This window comes from Dipodomys spectabilis, unplaced genomic scaffold (genome assembly GCF_019054845.1).
Source record: "Dipodomys spectabilis isolate Male_0828 unplaced genomic scaffold, ASM1905484v1 ptg000030l, whole genome shotgun sequence".
Lineage (NCBI taxonomy): Eukaryota > Metazoa > Chordata > Mammalia > Rodentia > Heteromyidae > Dipodomys > Dipodomys spectabilis.
In genome coordinates, this window is record NW_024870707.1 from 7,175,330 (window position 1) to 7,190,986 (window position 15,657).

General features: G+C 50.0%; 2 long non-coding RNA genes across 3 annotated transcripts in view; both read right to left on the reverse strand.

The window, feature by feature from the left end:
• LOC122105328 overlaps positions 1 to 10,905 on the reverse strand; it is a 38,477-nt gene extending 27,572 nt beyond the window's left edge. Inside the window, exon 1 of the long non-coding RNA XR_006147017.1 lies at positions 10,847 to 10,905. This is a non-coding gene — a long non-coding RNA (uncharacterized LOC122105328). The remainder of the gene's footprint in view (positions 1 to 10,846) is intronic.
• An 849-nt stretch (positions 10,906 to 11,754) lies between these two features.
• LOC122105255 lies at positions 11,755 to 14,613 on the reverse strand. Of its 2 annotated transcripts, none has more exons than XR_006147012.1 (3): positions 14,574 to 14,613; positions 12,065 to 12,267; positions 11,755 to 11,908 (listed from the first exon to the last, which is right to left on the reverse strand). It is a non-coding gene; the product is annotated as an uncharacterized LOC122105255 (long non-coding RNA). The 2 variants fall into 2 exon arrangements; XR_006147011.1 differs by having other exon boundaries at positions 14,540 to 14,580.
• Between the last annotated feature and the right edge of the window lie 1,044 nt (positions 14,614 to 15,657).

Genomic DNA, 15,657 nt, shown 5'->3' on the forward strand with positions numbered 1-15,657 from the left:
AGAAGGAGGCAGAGCTGTAGTTGCTGATACAAAGCTAGTACAAGGCTAAGCTCCTGGCTGAAGGCTAAATGAAGGGAGAGAACCTTCTAGAAGGATGAAAATGTACTTCCGGAGCTGGAGTGTGGCTGTGTTGTTTAAAATCACAACACGTATCTGTCTACACCCAGAAATGTGCTGATCGGTGATAGGGAAACTCAGCCTGATTTGGGTTCTGAGGCCGAGGACCCGGGGACTCATCCTGCCCCCTTGTCTGTCCTTGTGCCCAGGGTGGACTGTTGTGCACACACACACACACACACACACACACACACACACACACACACACACACACATGAGGCAAGGCTGTTTCCGGAAGTGCAGTGGACACACAAACATCCTTTCTCAAAGAGAAGAGCAATGGGGTGGTAGAAGTCCTGTGGGACCCAGACAGTCACTGCCAGGCCTGGGGACAAGAGTCTGTGGTGGGTGACAGACGTGGTTCGGAGGCCCTGGGCTACGGCATGACCTTGCTTCCAAGGCTGGGCACCGTGGATGCCTATCAGCCTCTCTCCTTGGCTAGAGAGGGGTGCAGGGAGCCCAATCCACACATAGACGGCAGATGACCAGGACGAAAGGCTGGTGGGGACAATGGGCAGATGGCTCGGGGACCAATGTGTGGCTCTCCTCTCTGCAGCACAGCTGAGAGGCAGGGAAGGGAGTGGCCAGGGGCGGCTGTCGTGAACACAGGGCGTTACGTGCACAAGTGTCAGCGTGGGCCCAAAGGGAACATTCTCTTTTTTGGATGGGGGTGCGGGGGAGAGTGGGAGGTCATAGGGCTTGAACTCCGGGCCTGGCGCTGCCCCTGAGCTCTTTTGCTCAAGGCTAGCACTCTACCACTTTGAACCACAGCACCACTTCCAGCTTTCTGGTGGTTCTTTGGAAATAAGAATCTCATGGACTTTCCTCCCCAGGCTGGTTTCAAACCGAGATGGTCAGATCTCAGCCTCCTGAACAGCTAGGGTTACAGGTGTGATCCAGCAGGAACGTTCTTTTTTTAATTCTTTCCTATATTCTATGAATCGTTTTACACCTGGCCTTTACCCATATGTGTAGTATATCAAACAGAAGAGCTGCACCCACCTTAGAAAGATCAATACTCTCACCGCTTCTCACAGGCCCCCTCTGCGCCAGACCCCAGACTTGTCAGTGGTAAAGCCTCAGGGCCCCAAGATGACAGGTCCCTCACATGAGTGTCACCCTGACAAACAGGGATCAGAGAGAGCAGCCACTTCCTCCTGAGCTAGGGGTGGCAGCCAGGAGGGAAATAGGGCCTACCCAAGGCAAGACCTTGGAGATGTCCTGACTCCACAGGAGGTGGCCCTGCATTGTGTCAGGAAGATAGATAGGCTGAGACAGCTCCACCTGGGAGAGATAGGCTGCCATCAGCTGGGGCTGGGGCCTGACCCACAGGCCACCAGCTAAGCAGGTCTGCAGTGGGGATGCCATCCAGCACATGCTGGGCATGGGAGAGATTTGGGGGATCGATGGGGGAGGGCAGGGAGGCTGGCTTCTGTAGCAGGGTAGGAAGTTAGAGTGAGCACAGAGAAGGCTGCTGGCTGTGCATTCCTCGCTGGTCTCCAGAGCTCAGGGAACAACGCAGCCTAGGCCCAGAGGCCTGCGGAAATGCCTCCCTGCCCCCACTGCTGGGAAAGGTAGAATCTGAATCTATGACTTGCACTGGGCTCTGCCCAGCTTTGTAGGCAGGATCTGGCTCAGCATTTCTGGGCTTCAGTTTTCTTCTTTCATGAGTGGATGAGTCCACACTGGGCTTGGGAACCTAGGGAAAGAAAGGGGAAGGAAGGGGAGGCCAACCACATAGTTAAAATTTGGGGTCAGGCATCCATGGTTCATGCCTTTAATCTTAGCTACTCAGAAGGCTAAAGCAGTTCAAAGCCAGCCTGGCACACAAATCCAAGAGACTCTTATCTCCAGCTAATGGGCAAAACGTTGGACGTGGAGAAGCGGCTCAGGTGGTACAGCACCAAACTTGGGGGAAGGGGAGAGCGATTTGATTTCATATTTTTGTTGCATTCTTTAAGCATGGTTGATATTTGACTGTAGGTATGATTTTGTATGTTAGAAAACAACATTGTATCAGAGACATTTTCTCAGGTCATTAATGATGTCATTAAAGATTTCACGAACATCAAAAGCATTTAAAGACATACAATTAACCAAACAATAAGGGTAAGCCAGGTGCTAGAGGCTCGTGCCTATAATTCTAGCTCTTCAGGAGGCTGAGATCTGAGGATCACAGTTCAAAGCCTTTGAGAAAGTCTATGAGATTATTTATCTGTAATTAACTAGCCAAAGTGAAGCTGTGGCTCAAATAGTAGCGCTCTAGCCTTGAGCCAAAAAGCTAAGGGACAGCCCAAGCCCTGAATTTAAGCCCCAGGACCAGTACTAAATTAATACATTTTAAAAATAAAAAAGGGCTGGGAAGGTAGCTCAGTGGTAGAGCGCTTGCCTTGCATGCATGAAGCCCTGGGTTCGATTTCTCAGCACCACATAACCAGAAAATTTAAAAAGCCAGAAGTGGTGCTATGGCTCAAGCGGTAGCGCGCTAGCCTTGAGCTGAAGAGCTGAGGGACAGCGCTCAGGTCCCACAACCGGACCCAAAAAAGTAAAAAATAGTAGTGTTTGACCTACTATTAAATTTTACCCTGCTTCCCCAACCAGAACACCACAGATTCCCAAGTGAGATAAAAAAAAGTACGCAAACATACTCAGTACATCTCCTACACCACACAGAGACGACTCAGACACCAAACCTCATGTCTTACAAGGACATTAATTCTGAACTAGATACAGGGAGAAAAATCACAGAAAGACTTGAGCAGCCCCTGACGGGGGAGGCCTGTCTAACCAAAGGCAAAAACAACAGAAACAATCGACAGATGTGGAGATCTAACATTTTGATACGCTGCAAAGCAGCACGAATGAACACGTAAAGGTCAAATAACAACCTTGGGAAATTGTTTGCAACAGATATGACAAAGAGTAACAACCATAATAAATAAAGAGCTCATCCAAATCAATTTTTAAAAATCTCCCATCAAGATGACGATACGTAATTAAGAAATTAGGAATGAGCTGTCAAACACAATAGCTACAAGTTAACATCATACTTAGATTTAAACTACACCTTTAAGTAAATCCAAATTTAAATGAACATTTCAAGTGCTTTATACTTACATTTGGCTAAGAGCCAGTGGACAAGACAGATATAAGCTATTTTGAACATCCCAGAAAGTTTGATTTGAAGGTACTATTTTCAATAGTTCACCAGAAAAAGATATCACCACCACAGATAAGCAAATTGACAGTTTCAACTTCAACAAAGAAGGGAATGCATAGCTGGGGGCCAGTGGCTCACATCTGTAATCCTAGCTACTCAGGAGGCTGAGGTCTGAGGGTCTATAATCAAAGTCAGCCCAGACAGGAAAGTCTATGAGATTCTTATTTCCAATTAACCAGAAAAAAAAAAAGCCTGAAGTGGAGCTGTGGCTCAAGTAGTAGAAGGCTAGTCTTGAACAGAAAGCAAGCAAACCATCTTCTTGTGTTTTGCATATTTTCACTACAGGACATGCCACCTTCCCAATAAAGAAAAGCACGTTTCGGGCTGGGAAGGTGGCTCAGTGGTAGAGCGCTTGCCTTGCATGCCTGAGGCCCTGGGTTCGATTCCTCAGCACCACATAAGCAGAAAAAAAAAACCCGGAAGTGGCTCAAGTGGTAGAGCGCTAGCCTTGAGCTGAAGAGCTGAGGGACGGCGCCCAGGCCCAGAGTTCAGGCCCCACGACCGGACCAAAAAAAAAAAAAAAAAAGAAAGAAAGAAAAGCATGTTGCAAGTTTTCAAAAGAAAAACCATGATTGAAATGTATCAACGTTTGGCTAGTTTTGCCAAAGTGGGAAAGCTCCCTGCCCTGGCTTGGGGAAGGGAGACTGAGTCAGACAGAGGTGAGTCCTGAGAGGGAAGAGTATAGGGAACAGAACGAGAGCAGCCCAGGGGCCCCCTCATCCCCAGGAAAGAAGGCCCACCCGCTGATTCCCCCTGGAGGGCTGGACTCGGAAGGCCTGCGGATGTCCTGCTCCCCTTTGGCCTCCAGGTTCCTTCATCTCCAGGCCCCGCCCAGCTGCAGCACCAGCACCCCAAGGCGATTAGGAAGCTGCTGTGTTGTCCCCTTCTGGTAAGAACCATGTGTTGTCACGCCTGTAATCCTAGCTCCTCAGGAGGCTAAGATCTGAGGACCAGTGGTTTGAAGCCAGCCTAGGCAGGAAAGTCCATGAGACTCTTACCTCCAATGAATCACAGAAAAAGCCAGAAGTGATGCTGTAGCTCAAGTGGTAGAAGGCTAACCTTGAGCCACAGCTTAGGGACATCGCCCAGGCCCAGAGTTCAAGGCCCAGGATCAGTTTAAAACAAAACAAAATAAAACAAAACAAAATGAGTGCATTGTCACCGGAATGATGAGGAAAGGAGCTTGTAGCTCCCAAGGGGCCCAGTGAGCCCATCTGCCCCTTTGTGGCTACATTTCCTTGGAGAAACTGGGAGTGGCCCTCCCCTACCGCCCGCACAAGCCAGAACAAGAGCTTCCACCCCACAGGTCCTGGTTTCCCAGGCTTCCTTGCCACCAAGGCCAGGCAGGGAGCACTCACAAGGGGAGCAGCCCCTGCTGGGGGGGAGGGGGGGGGCGGGGGGGAGGCCATGCTACTCCCCCCAGCAGGTCTCATGACACAGGATGGGTTTGTGGGACACGTGGGGACCCCTGTGGTCAGAAAGCAGAACTATGGCCCTGGCTGGTATCTATCCAGTCTGGGTCACAGCAGGACCATCCAGCAAAAGATTCCTGAGGTTATTGAGCTAGAGTAATGGCTAATTAATTGCCACATGGAAAGTTCTAGAATGTTCTAGAAAATACAATCTCCCTCTGGCTGCTTTTTTTTGTGGCTGCCATAGCAACAGGGAAAAACCTGCAGTTGGGGGAATTGTGGAAAGAAAGGACCTAAGACCTAGAGCAAGTGAGCAGTGAGGTGTGTGTGTGTGTGTGTGTGTGTGTGTGTGAGAGAGAGAGAGAGAGAGAGAGAGAGAGAGAGCATGCATGCTCACGCACACACATGCACACACAAGTGTACTAGTACTGAGGATTGAACTCAGGACCTCATACTTTCACTTAGATTTTTCACTCTACTATTTGAGCCACACCTCCATTTCCAGCTTTTCGTGGTTAAATTGGAGATAATAGTCTGTTGGATTTGTCTGCCTGGACTGGCTTTGAACCAAGAGCCTCCTGAGTAGCTAGGATTACAGATAAGCCACCAGCACCCAGCTAGAGCCACCGTTCTTGCTTTACCACTTGACCTGGGTGCCTCGGTTTCCCCCTCTGCACATGGGGAGCGTTATAGCTCTGAATAGGAAAGGAACAAGTCCTCTGTAGCAGAAGCAGGGCTCACCTCATGGCAGGATGGGGTGGGGGGGAGGCATGGATGTGCCAATGACCTGGGAGCTCCAGCAGGACAGTCGTTTGCACCCAGCGCAGAGACAGTGCACAAAGCCAGGTGACCACATGGCAGTTTCCTGAGTAGGGAGGGACTGAGCTCTCTGCTGCACAACCCAGCAAACCAACAAGCACCAAACCACACTTCCAGGGGCACGCACTCCAGGTTCCTGAGCCTCAGGCCCTCCTAGCTGCGTGTCCTGGGGGTGTCACTGAAGTGGCCAGACTGTGGCCCTAAGAGAATGCTCCCTCAGGCCCAGGACAAGGGCTGGAGTGGCTAGGGGGGAAGAGAAAAGGGCAGGGTGGGGGGGAAATATTGGGCTGAGACTCAGGAACCTGGGTCCTGTGGGCTCCCTGACCTGCCACGTGACCATAGACGGACACATGGATGGACCATTGGTTTTAAGCAAAACAGGACAAATGTCCCCAGCGAGTGTGTCCCCCAGGGCTGTGGTGAAGACTACAAGGCCCAATAGGGAGAGTAAGAGTCCCGCTGCTACCACGGAGGCTGCTTCTTGGTTCTGACTCTCTCCACCTTGCAAAGGAGCTAAAGTGAGGCTCAGGGGAAGGCTACCCCCCCCCCCCACACACACCTCCTCCAGGCAGCAGAGGAATATCACATCAACCGCACCACAAAACCTGTTCTGACCCAGGTTTGTTTGCTTGCTTCTAAGTCACCTCCTCCGTGCCTAAAGACAGTCACGGTCTCCCTTCCCCCGGCCCAACACCTGCCACAGGGGCCCCCCAGGCACGAGCTAGGAAAAGCAGCTTCACAAAGTGGGATGTTGAGAGAAAAACACAAAGATGTACAAACCATCCTGTCCACTGCGTCAAGGCCAGTCTGCATCCGAGCACCTGCCCTTGTCTTGTGTGTCTCACACTCTTTCGGGCCTTCAGCGTCAGGAGGCGCAGTCCTGTCTACTCTGTGGGTGGCAGCAGGGCCACAAAGATTTTTTTTAATGGCATGAATATCTTGGTAGAATGGGTGAATAAGTTGGGGCCTCGTTATGAAATGGAATACCATACAGCAATTTAAAAAAAACAGTATCAGGGCTGGGAAGTTGGCTCAGTGGTAGAGTGTTTGCCTTGCATGCCTGAGGCCCTGGTTTCGATTCCTCAGCACCACATAAGAAGAAAAAACCCGGAAGTGGCGCTGTGGCTCAAGTGGTAGAGCGCTAGCCTTGAGCTGAAGAGCTGAGGAACAGCGCCCAGGCCCAGAGTTCAGGCCCCACGACCAGACCCCCCCCCCCAAAAAAATAAAATAAAATAAAAAAACAGTATCAAACTCCTACACCAAATAAATCCTCAAGCACCACGTTGAATGAGGTAAAGCAAGAAGCCACCATTTGGGTGATGCATTTAGATAAAGTTCAAGGACAGGCCAACCCAATCAATAAATCAGGGTTATAAAAACATGTTCTATTTATGAAGCAATGGGTTTATGACATATGCAAGTTTAACCTTTTTCTCTTCAACACCTGCTTTAAGTTTGAGCTCTGTAGATGATCTCAGGCGGATTCAATTCCCAATTTCTACCCTGCCCTTTGCAAAACAGGAACAAGAATGATGTCCCAGAATTCCCAAATTCACTTAAGCCAACGTCACTTTCATGGTCACTTCCTCCACCTACCAAGAGTAGTTATTCCCTTCCGATATGTCCTTTAAACCAACTCAGTTGTTTTGTAACCTAAATAAACAAGATAAAAATAAAACTATCACTTCCAGGAATGATGGGTTTGCTGTGTTCACTATGCTCTAGCATATTAATGTCAATAACAAGCAAACACACGGTACTAAGATAAAAATGTCCCCCTCTGAGCCACCTCCCATATGAATAAAGGTGGCTTTCTTACTCTAAAAAGGACCAAGATAAGGCCAGACACAGTAGCTCCTACCTGTAACCCCAGCTACTCTGGAGGCAGAAATCAGGAGGATTGAAGTACACGATCAGGCCAGGGAAAATGTTCACAAGACCCCATCTTAACCACCAGCTGTGTGCAGTGGAACATGCCTGTCATCCCAGCTACAAGAAAGTTGAAATTCAAGCCAGCAAAAAACTTAGCCATCTTGGGCTGGGAAGTGGCTCAGTGGTAGAGCGCTTGCCTTGCATGCCTGAGGCCCTGGATTCGATTCCTCAGCACCACATAAGCAAAAAAAAGAAAAAAAGCCGGAAGTGGCACTGTGGCTCAAGTGGTAGAGTGCTAGCCTTGAGCTGAAGAGCTGAGGGACAGTGCCCAGGCCCAGAGTTCAGGCCCCACGACCAGACCCAAAAAACAAAAACAAAAAAAACAAAAAAACTTAGCCATCTTCCCTAAACAATATCTAATGCATAAAGGTATGGGAGTGTGGCGGAAGTGGCTGGTTAGGCAAATGCAAGGCCCTGAGTTCAAAACTAGTACTGGAGAAAAAACACAAAAGTCAAATCCTGTAATTACAGGATCTGTGGACGTCTTTAGCAAACTGGAACCACTGTCGCTCCCGTCATCTTCACTATTGATACCATCCTCATCATCACCATCACCCTCAGTGCCAAGAAGTAAATACCTCCACTCATCCTTCTGCATCAACCCAGAAGGTTTGCCACAGAAAGTTCCTGAAGTCTAGGGGCTGGCTAGGTGCACATCCAGGTGGGGGCTTTGTGTGCAGGTGGAAGGAGCTGCTCACTCCACATCCAAGCTATTCAGATTGGCCTCCAGGACCTTTCTTCCTAAGCCAAGGCTAACCCAGCCAGGGGTCTGGTTCTCCTCTTCAGTCTCTAATAGCACACAGCTGGGGGCCTCCATCATCCTCCTGGAGGATAAAGGATCAAAGCCACAGAGCAGTCTTCAGACAGCACAGACACTCTGAGTCAAACACCTGCCTTAAAGGCTCAGATTTGAGGCTGGGACCAGCTGGAACCCTTCCTCTACTGAATGCCCAGGGCCCATGCCACTGAAGGCAAGTAACTCTGGCCACGCCCCTCTTTAAGCTCAGCCAATCAGCATTCACACTGGCTAGCGATCAGCTGGAGCAGGTAGAGTTTGTTGTTGTCTTTTGGGTTTTTGTTTGAGATAGAGCCTGGCTTTGTAGCCCTAGCTGGGTTCCAACTCACAGACCTCCCAGCCTCAGCCTCCAGGATGCAAAGATTACAGGATACCTATTCTAATCCAATTCTTACTAATAGCTTTCAGTATTTAAAGCTGTCGTAACATTGTCTTTTAAGCTATTTTATCTATCTATTTATTTATTTATTTAATTTTGTTAGTTGTGGGCCTTGAACTCTGGGCCTGGGTGCTGTCTCTGAGCTCTTCAGCTCAAGGCTAGAGCTCTGCCACTTGAGCCATAGCGCCACTTCCGGCTTTTTCTGCTTACATGGTGCTGAGGAATCAAACCCAGGGCCTCAGGCATGCAAGACAAGCATCTACCACTGAGCCATCTTCCCAGCCCCTATTAAGCTATTTTTTGTTAGTATATTCATTACACAAAATAACAGGTTTCATTATAAGTTGTCATAATCCAAATAGTTATATTTGTAGGAAACAAAAGCTTTTTTTTTCCTTGTGCCCATCCTGGGGCTTGAACTCATGGCCTGGGTGCTGTCCTTGAGCTTGTTTGCTGAAGGTTAGCGTTCTACCACCTGAGCCACAGCTCTGTTTTCAGCTTTTTGGTAGTTGATTGAAGATAAGAGACTCATGGACCTTCCTGCCCAGGCTGGCTCTGAACTATGATCCTCAGATCTCAGCCTCTTGAATAGCTAAGATTACAGGCATGAGCCTGGCTAGAACAAAGGATTTTTTGTTTTGTTTTGTTTTTGTTTTTGTTGGTTGTGTGGCCTGAACTCTGGGCCTGGGCGCTGTCCTTCAGCTCTTCAGCTCAAGGCTGGCCCTAGCGCTCTACGACTTGAACTACAGCGCCACTTCTGGCTTTTACTGCTTACACAGTGCTGAGGAATCAAATCCAGGGCCCCATGCATGCAACTGAGTCAACTTCCCAGCCCAAGATGACTGCACAAAGATCGTTATCACGAAGTTATGTTTAATCGCACACACAAAAAGAATAAACAACACAATGTCAGATAATAAGGACTGAATACAGGACTATGAACCACTAGAGAGAGTGTGCAGAGGGCTGGCTGGCTGGTTCAAGGATCCCCACACCCAGGGCCTCTGTGGAAAATGCTGGAACAGGCCTAAGCTGGCTCACTCTCCTACTGGGGGCACACAAGAGTTTATAAGCACTCACATCATTATCATGGAAACTTCTAGAAGCCCCAAGATGCAGGAAGATGGTGAGTTTCAGAAAGGGGAAATGACCCACCTCAGAATAAAGCCAGCCTCTAGACAGATCCCCTATATCCTATCCTCCAGGCCCTGAAATCAACCACTGGAAGCCAACAGTGAAGGTGTGGAACCGGGCTGGGCTGCCATAGGGATCCATCTCCAAGTCTCCCCGACTCCGCAGTGAGGAATTGAGGTACATAGGCTCCCCACAGATGGGTGGGACTGGTGTTGTCTGAAAGGAGGCAGTGTGAAAGCCTCCCCCTGCCCCACCACACAGACACACAGACACACAGACACACACACACACACACACACACACACACACACACACACACACACACACGTCTCACTCTCTCCTTCCTGCCCGCAGCTCAGGAACAGTGCACACACTGAGCAACCTCACAGAGCCCTGTCCACACCACTGGGAGCCTCTATTCTCAGCTCTCCCCACACAGAGGCCCCCCCACTTCTGATACACACTAGACCAAACCCCCACTTCTCACACAGCTATTCCCCACCCCAGCCACCCCAGCCTGCCACCCTCCACCCCCTCTCAGAAGCCAGGGTTCTGGAATAACGCTGCTATTTGGAGACCTCCATTCTCCCCCACACACACCCCATTTCACAGATGAGCCAGCTGAGACCCCAGACCCCACAGCACTGGCCCTGGGTCAACTCAAATGCAGGGGCGGCAGGCCCAGGGCCCTTCCCCCACACAGCCCACCAGCTGTTTTCCCTCCTCCCCCTCCCCCATCCACACTCAGAGACCCTCAAGCAGAGACAGGGTTTCAGGGATTTCCGGTCACTTGGTCATTCAGCAAACAAGTACTGTCTAAGTACTGCCTCCTCCGGCCACCAGAATACCCTGCCATCTGCGGGAACCATCCCACAGATCCACTCAAGAAACACCCACATTCCTTCTAAGCACCCTCCTCCCTCCCCTCCTGCGGCCCCTCCCCCTCTCCCCATCCCCAGTGGCCCCTGGGCTCTAGTGATGTCTCTTGGGAACCCCCCCCCTCAGAGTCCAGAGGCTCGCTTTCCTCCCGTGGTTACCTGATGTGGCCAGAGCCGCCGTGGCAGGTGTCTGTCTCTCCTGGCAGAGGCCACAGAGGTTCTGACATCACTGGCCCAGGGGGCTCGCTGACCCCTCCCCCCCCTGGGCCTCCACCCTGTTGGGCTGCATGGAAAACCCAGCCTGGCTCAGCTGACTTCCTCTTGTGTCATGGAAAGTGTGGTGGCAGGGACAGGAAACTCACCAGGGATCTAGGGTCTAAGTGGGGACAGGGCCTGGGGGAGGGGAGTTAGTGGAGGAGGGGAGACAGGGTGCAGGGGGCACTGGACAGAGGCAGAGGCAGGGCCCCACCACTCAGAGCTACCCGGCCAGCCTACTTTCAATTTTCTTGTTTCTTTTTGTGCCCATCCTGGGTCCTGAACTCACAGCTTGAGCAGAACTTGAGCACTGCCTCTGAGCGTTTTTACTCAAAGCTAGTTAGTATTCTACCACTTATGCCACAGTTCTACTTCCAGCTTTTGGGTGGATCATTGGAAACAAGAGTCTCATGGACTTTTTCTACCCAACTTGGCTTTGAACCGCAATCCTCAGATCTCAGCCTCCTGAGAAGCTAGAATTACAGGTGGGAGCCACCAGCACCTAACTCCATTTTCTTTTCTTTGAAATGTTTTTATTGTTATTATAAAGGTGATGTACAGCGGTCTGGTTACAGTTACCCTTCCCTTATTCTCTCCCGTTTTTTTCCTCCCATTCCCACCCACAAGCTGTATAGTTCATTTTCAACACAGTGTCCAGTGAGTACCACTGCTGCCTTTGTTCACCCTTTGTTCCTCTCAATTTTCTTTTTTCCTTTTCTTTTTTTGTGCTGGCACTGGGGCTTGAACTCGGATCATGCACACTATCTCAGCTTTTTCACTCAAGCTGGTGCTTTACCACTTGAGCCACGGCTCTACTTCCAGCTTTTTGGTGGTGAATTGGAGATAAATGGTCTCTTGGACTTTTCTTGGACTGGCTTCAAACCAATATCCTCAATCTCAGTCTGCTGAGAAGCTAGAATCACGGAGATGCCATTGCCGCCCAGCTTACTTTCAATTTTCCAAAGACTAAAAAAAGAAATCAAACACAAGAAAGTAGAAATCGTACCCTTGGGCAGGATAGACTCGAAAGTTAACATTTTTCGTTTGCTCTCTGCTCTAGATAAAGAGGACAGGGGAAAGAGGGAGAACACTGCGGGTTTAAGTCTGGAGCCAGTCTGTTACCTTCAGAGACTCGATCTTGCCATCTGTGAAATGGGACGCTGCCCCCACTTCCTGTGGCTGAGGAGACTGAAGTCGGTGAGGAGATGCCCGGGGTTCAGATGGTGCTTAAGGAAATCGCCCTCTTCCTTTGGGGCTACTGCTATGCGAGCCGAATGTGGGCACTGGAGGTAATATACAGCCCATGGGCCCAATAAACACCAAACCTGAAAGATGTGAAGAAGAAAAAAAAGTCACCCAGTCAGGTCCCCAGAGGGAAGGCAGGATAAAGATGTCTCTCCATCCTGTCTAATCTCCAGGATCAAAGGACCTTAGGAAGGCAGATGTGAGCAGGGGCAAGGAGCAGCTCCCATGGGGCCAATACCACCGTGGAGGGAGGGGGCACCCCCAATCCTGTCCCAGTAGGTGTGATCCCTAGGGCCACCACCATGAGAGCCCTCATTTCCCTGTCTGAGGAGAAATGGGCTCCAGCACCTGGAAACCCTCCAGGCCCTGAGGCAGCAGAAAGTAACTTGGGAGCATTGCATGCTGGGAAGCGGAGCTGAACAGATAGGTTGCTATGGCAACCTCACCATCCAGGAGGGAGAAGCACAGAGGGTCCCTGCTGTTGGGGGCTTAGAGTCCACACCCTTATCCTCAAACACTGATGGCTCCAGTCATGTCCTGGGCACACTCCACACCTGCTTAGGATAGCCCAGAGAACAAAGTGAGGAAGGAACTGGACCAGCCCAGGCAGGAGCCCTGCTCCTGCCCCAGGCCCCACTCTACCCTGCAGAGTCCCAGAGACCTCTACTCAGCAGGCCAGAGGGTGATTCCTGCCCCTCCAAGAGCCAGATGCACCTAGAGATCACACACACATACACCCCAGCATGAAGATCACATGTACACAGCCACATGAAGATCTCTCTAACACACACACACACACTTCAACATGAAGATTACACACACATCCACGGCAACACAAAGATCACATGCATCACTCACCTGGAGGTCTCTCTAACATATACACACTCCAATATGAAGATCACACATGTACATATCCATCCCAACATGAAGATCACATGCACAAATGGAGATCTCTCTAACACGCACACACACACACATACACACACCAACATGAGAATCACACACATTCATCCCAACACACAGATCACATGCACACATCCACATGGTGATCTCTCTAACACACACACACACTCCAACGTGAAGATCACACACAATGTGGAGACTGCCCACAACACAAAGGTCACACACAACACAGAAACCACGTGCAACAGGGAGATCACACACAATAGTGCAACACGGAGATCACGTACAACATGGAGGCCACACATGCCAACATGGAGGTGGCACACACAGGAAAGTCAGCCGAATTACCCATTGCAGCAGTGAGAGAATCCAGGCGCCACACAAAGTGTAGTGAAAGTGACAGGAACATTACTAGGGAAGGAGCAGCCTTTTGACATACAGAAAGCTGCTTGTGTCCAGGGGGTGAAGTACAGCATTAAGTACCAGGCATTACATTCTTCCTGGGCTTGCCTGTGGGAAATTCGGGGGTCACTGAGACCACAGGGAAGCTAGCTAGCATGTCGGGGGTTGGGAGTTTACAGAAAGAGCGAGAACAACCCCTAGGCTCTGATTTATGGGCCTAGGTCTTTGTTTTGGCAAGTTAAGTCTATCTTTCCAGACACTGCATGTGGTTAAGCCACCTGTAGGCTGGAGAGCCTTTTCTTAACCATTAGGTGGCTAGAAGCCTCCCAACCATCTTCCAACAATTTGCTGGATACTTTCTTCCTATAGTTAGTCCAGTCACCTGTGAGGGGGAGAATCTAATTACAATGTTTTTCCCTCAGATGTCTTGTGATCACATCTTCTTCATCCCTCATGGCAAACAGCTCCCTGAGCATGTGGAGATAGCGATCACATGTGTGCTAGTATGTGGAGATCACGTATACACACACACACACACACACACACACACACGTGTGTGTGCAAAATCCCAGCTTTCAGAGAGAACCACCCTGTACTCACTGGTCAAGACCAGCCATGGGAGTTCACCTTATACTTTCACCTTCAGGACTACCAAAGGGTGGTGGGCTACTTCTGGGCCCCTGGCCCAAGCTCACAGCCCCTGATTAATTATTGCTGTTGTTGTTTTACTTTATTGTTACTGTAAAGGTGATATACAGAAAGATTACAATTACACAAGTCAGGTAATGAGTACATTTCCTTTCATACAGTATCATCCCTTTCCTCACTCTCTCCCAGTCCCTCCCTCCCACCTCCACCCACGATTTGTGCAGTTCACTTTCACCAGGGTCCAGTGAGCTCCACTGCTGCACTTTTTCACCCCGGTTCCCTCGAGTTCTGTGCCCACACACACACACACACACACACACACCCTCCCAAAGACAGACAAATGAACAAACCGAACAGAAAGAAAAGAAAACACGAAGAACAAAAAAAGAGACCTCTTACCCAGGTGCTGGTGGCTCACGCCTGTAAATCCTACCTACTCAAGAAGCTGAGATCTGAGGATCGCCGTTCAAAGCCAGCCCAGGCAGGAAAGTCTGTGAGACTCTGCTGTGGCTCAAGTGGTAGAGTGCTTGCCTTGAGCTGAAGAGCTGAGGAACTGCACCTAGGCCCAGAGTTCAAGCCCCACACCTGACAAAAAAAAGAGAGAGACTCTTGTTTTCCATATCTTGGAGTTTATATGTATGTGTGTATGTATATGTATATATACATATATATACATATACATGTACATGTATATATATATAATTTTATATAAAGAATCCTGCTTAGTTTTTACTCCACATTGAACCTGCAGCAAGAAGTGGTATTATAGCTGGGTGCTGGTGGCTCATGCCTATAATCCCAGAAACTCAGGAGGCTAAAGTCTGAGGATCACAGTTCAAAGCCAGCCTGGACAGGAAAGACCATGAGCCTCTTATCTCCAATGAACCACCAGAAGACCCACCAGAAAGTGGAGCTGTGGCTCAAAGTGGTAGAGCGATAGCCTTGAGTGAAAAACAGCTCAGGGACAGCACCCAGGCCCTGAGGTCAAGCCCCATTACTGTTTTAAAAAGGAGGAGGAGGAAGAGGAGGAGGAGGAGGAGGAGGAGGAGGAGGAGGAGGAGGAGGAGGAGGAGGAGGAGAAGGAGAAGGAGAAGGAGAAGGAGAAGGAGAAGGAGAAGGAGAAGGAGAAGGAGAAGGAGAAGAAGAAGAAGAAGAAGAAGAAGAAGAAGAAGAAGAAGAAGAAGAAGAAGAAGCAGCGGCGGCGGTGGTGGCATCGTGTCTCCTCTTTTCTCCCCTTGCCCCCCCCCAGCCCAGCTCGGAGCCCTTTGGCTGGCTGGGACCCCAGCTTGGACCTTGCCTGTCCACACCTCTATCCACCTGCTCTCACCTCCTTCCGCGGCCCCTGCAAACCACAGCATCATCCCACCAGGACGATGGCCCTGTCTGGTGATGGGGTGGTCGGTCAGGGGCTCTGCCCCAGTCCTGGGCATCTGGGGCAGGAAGCTGGAGAAGCCAGGGCCACCATTCGAACCGAGACAAGTGGTTCGTTGCCAGGAGGAAGTTGACAGTTCAACTTC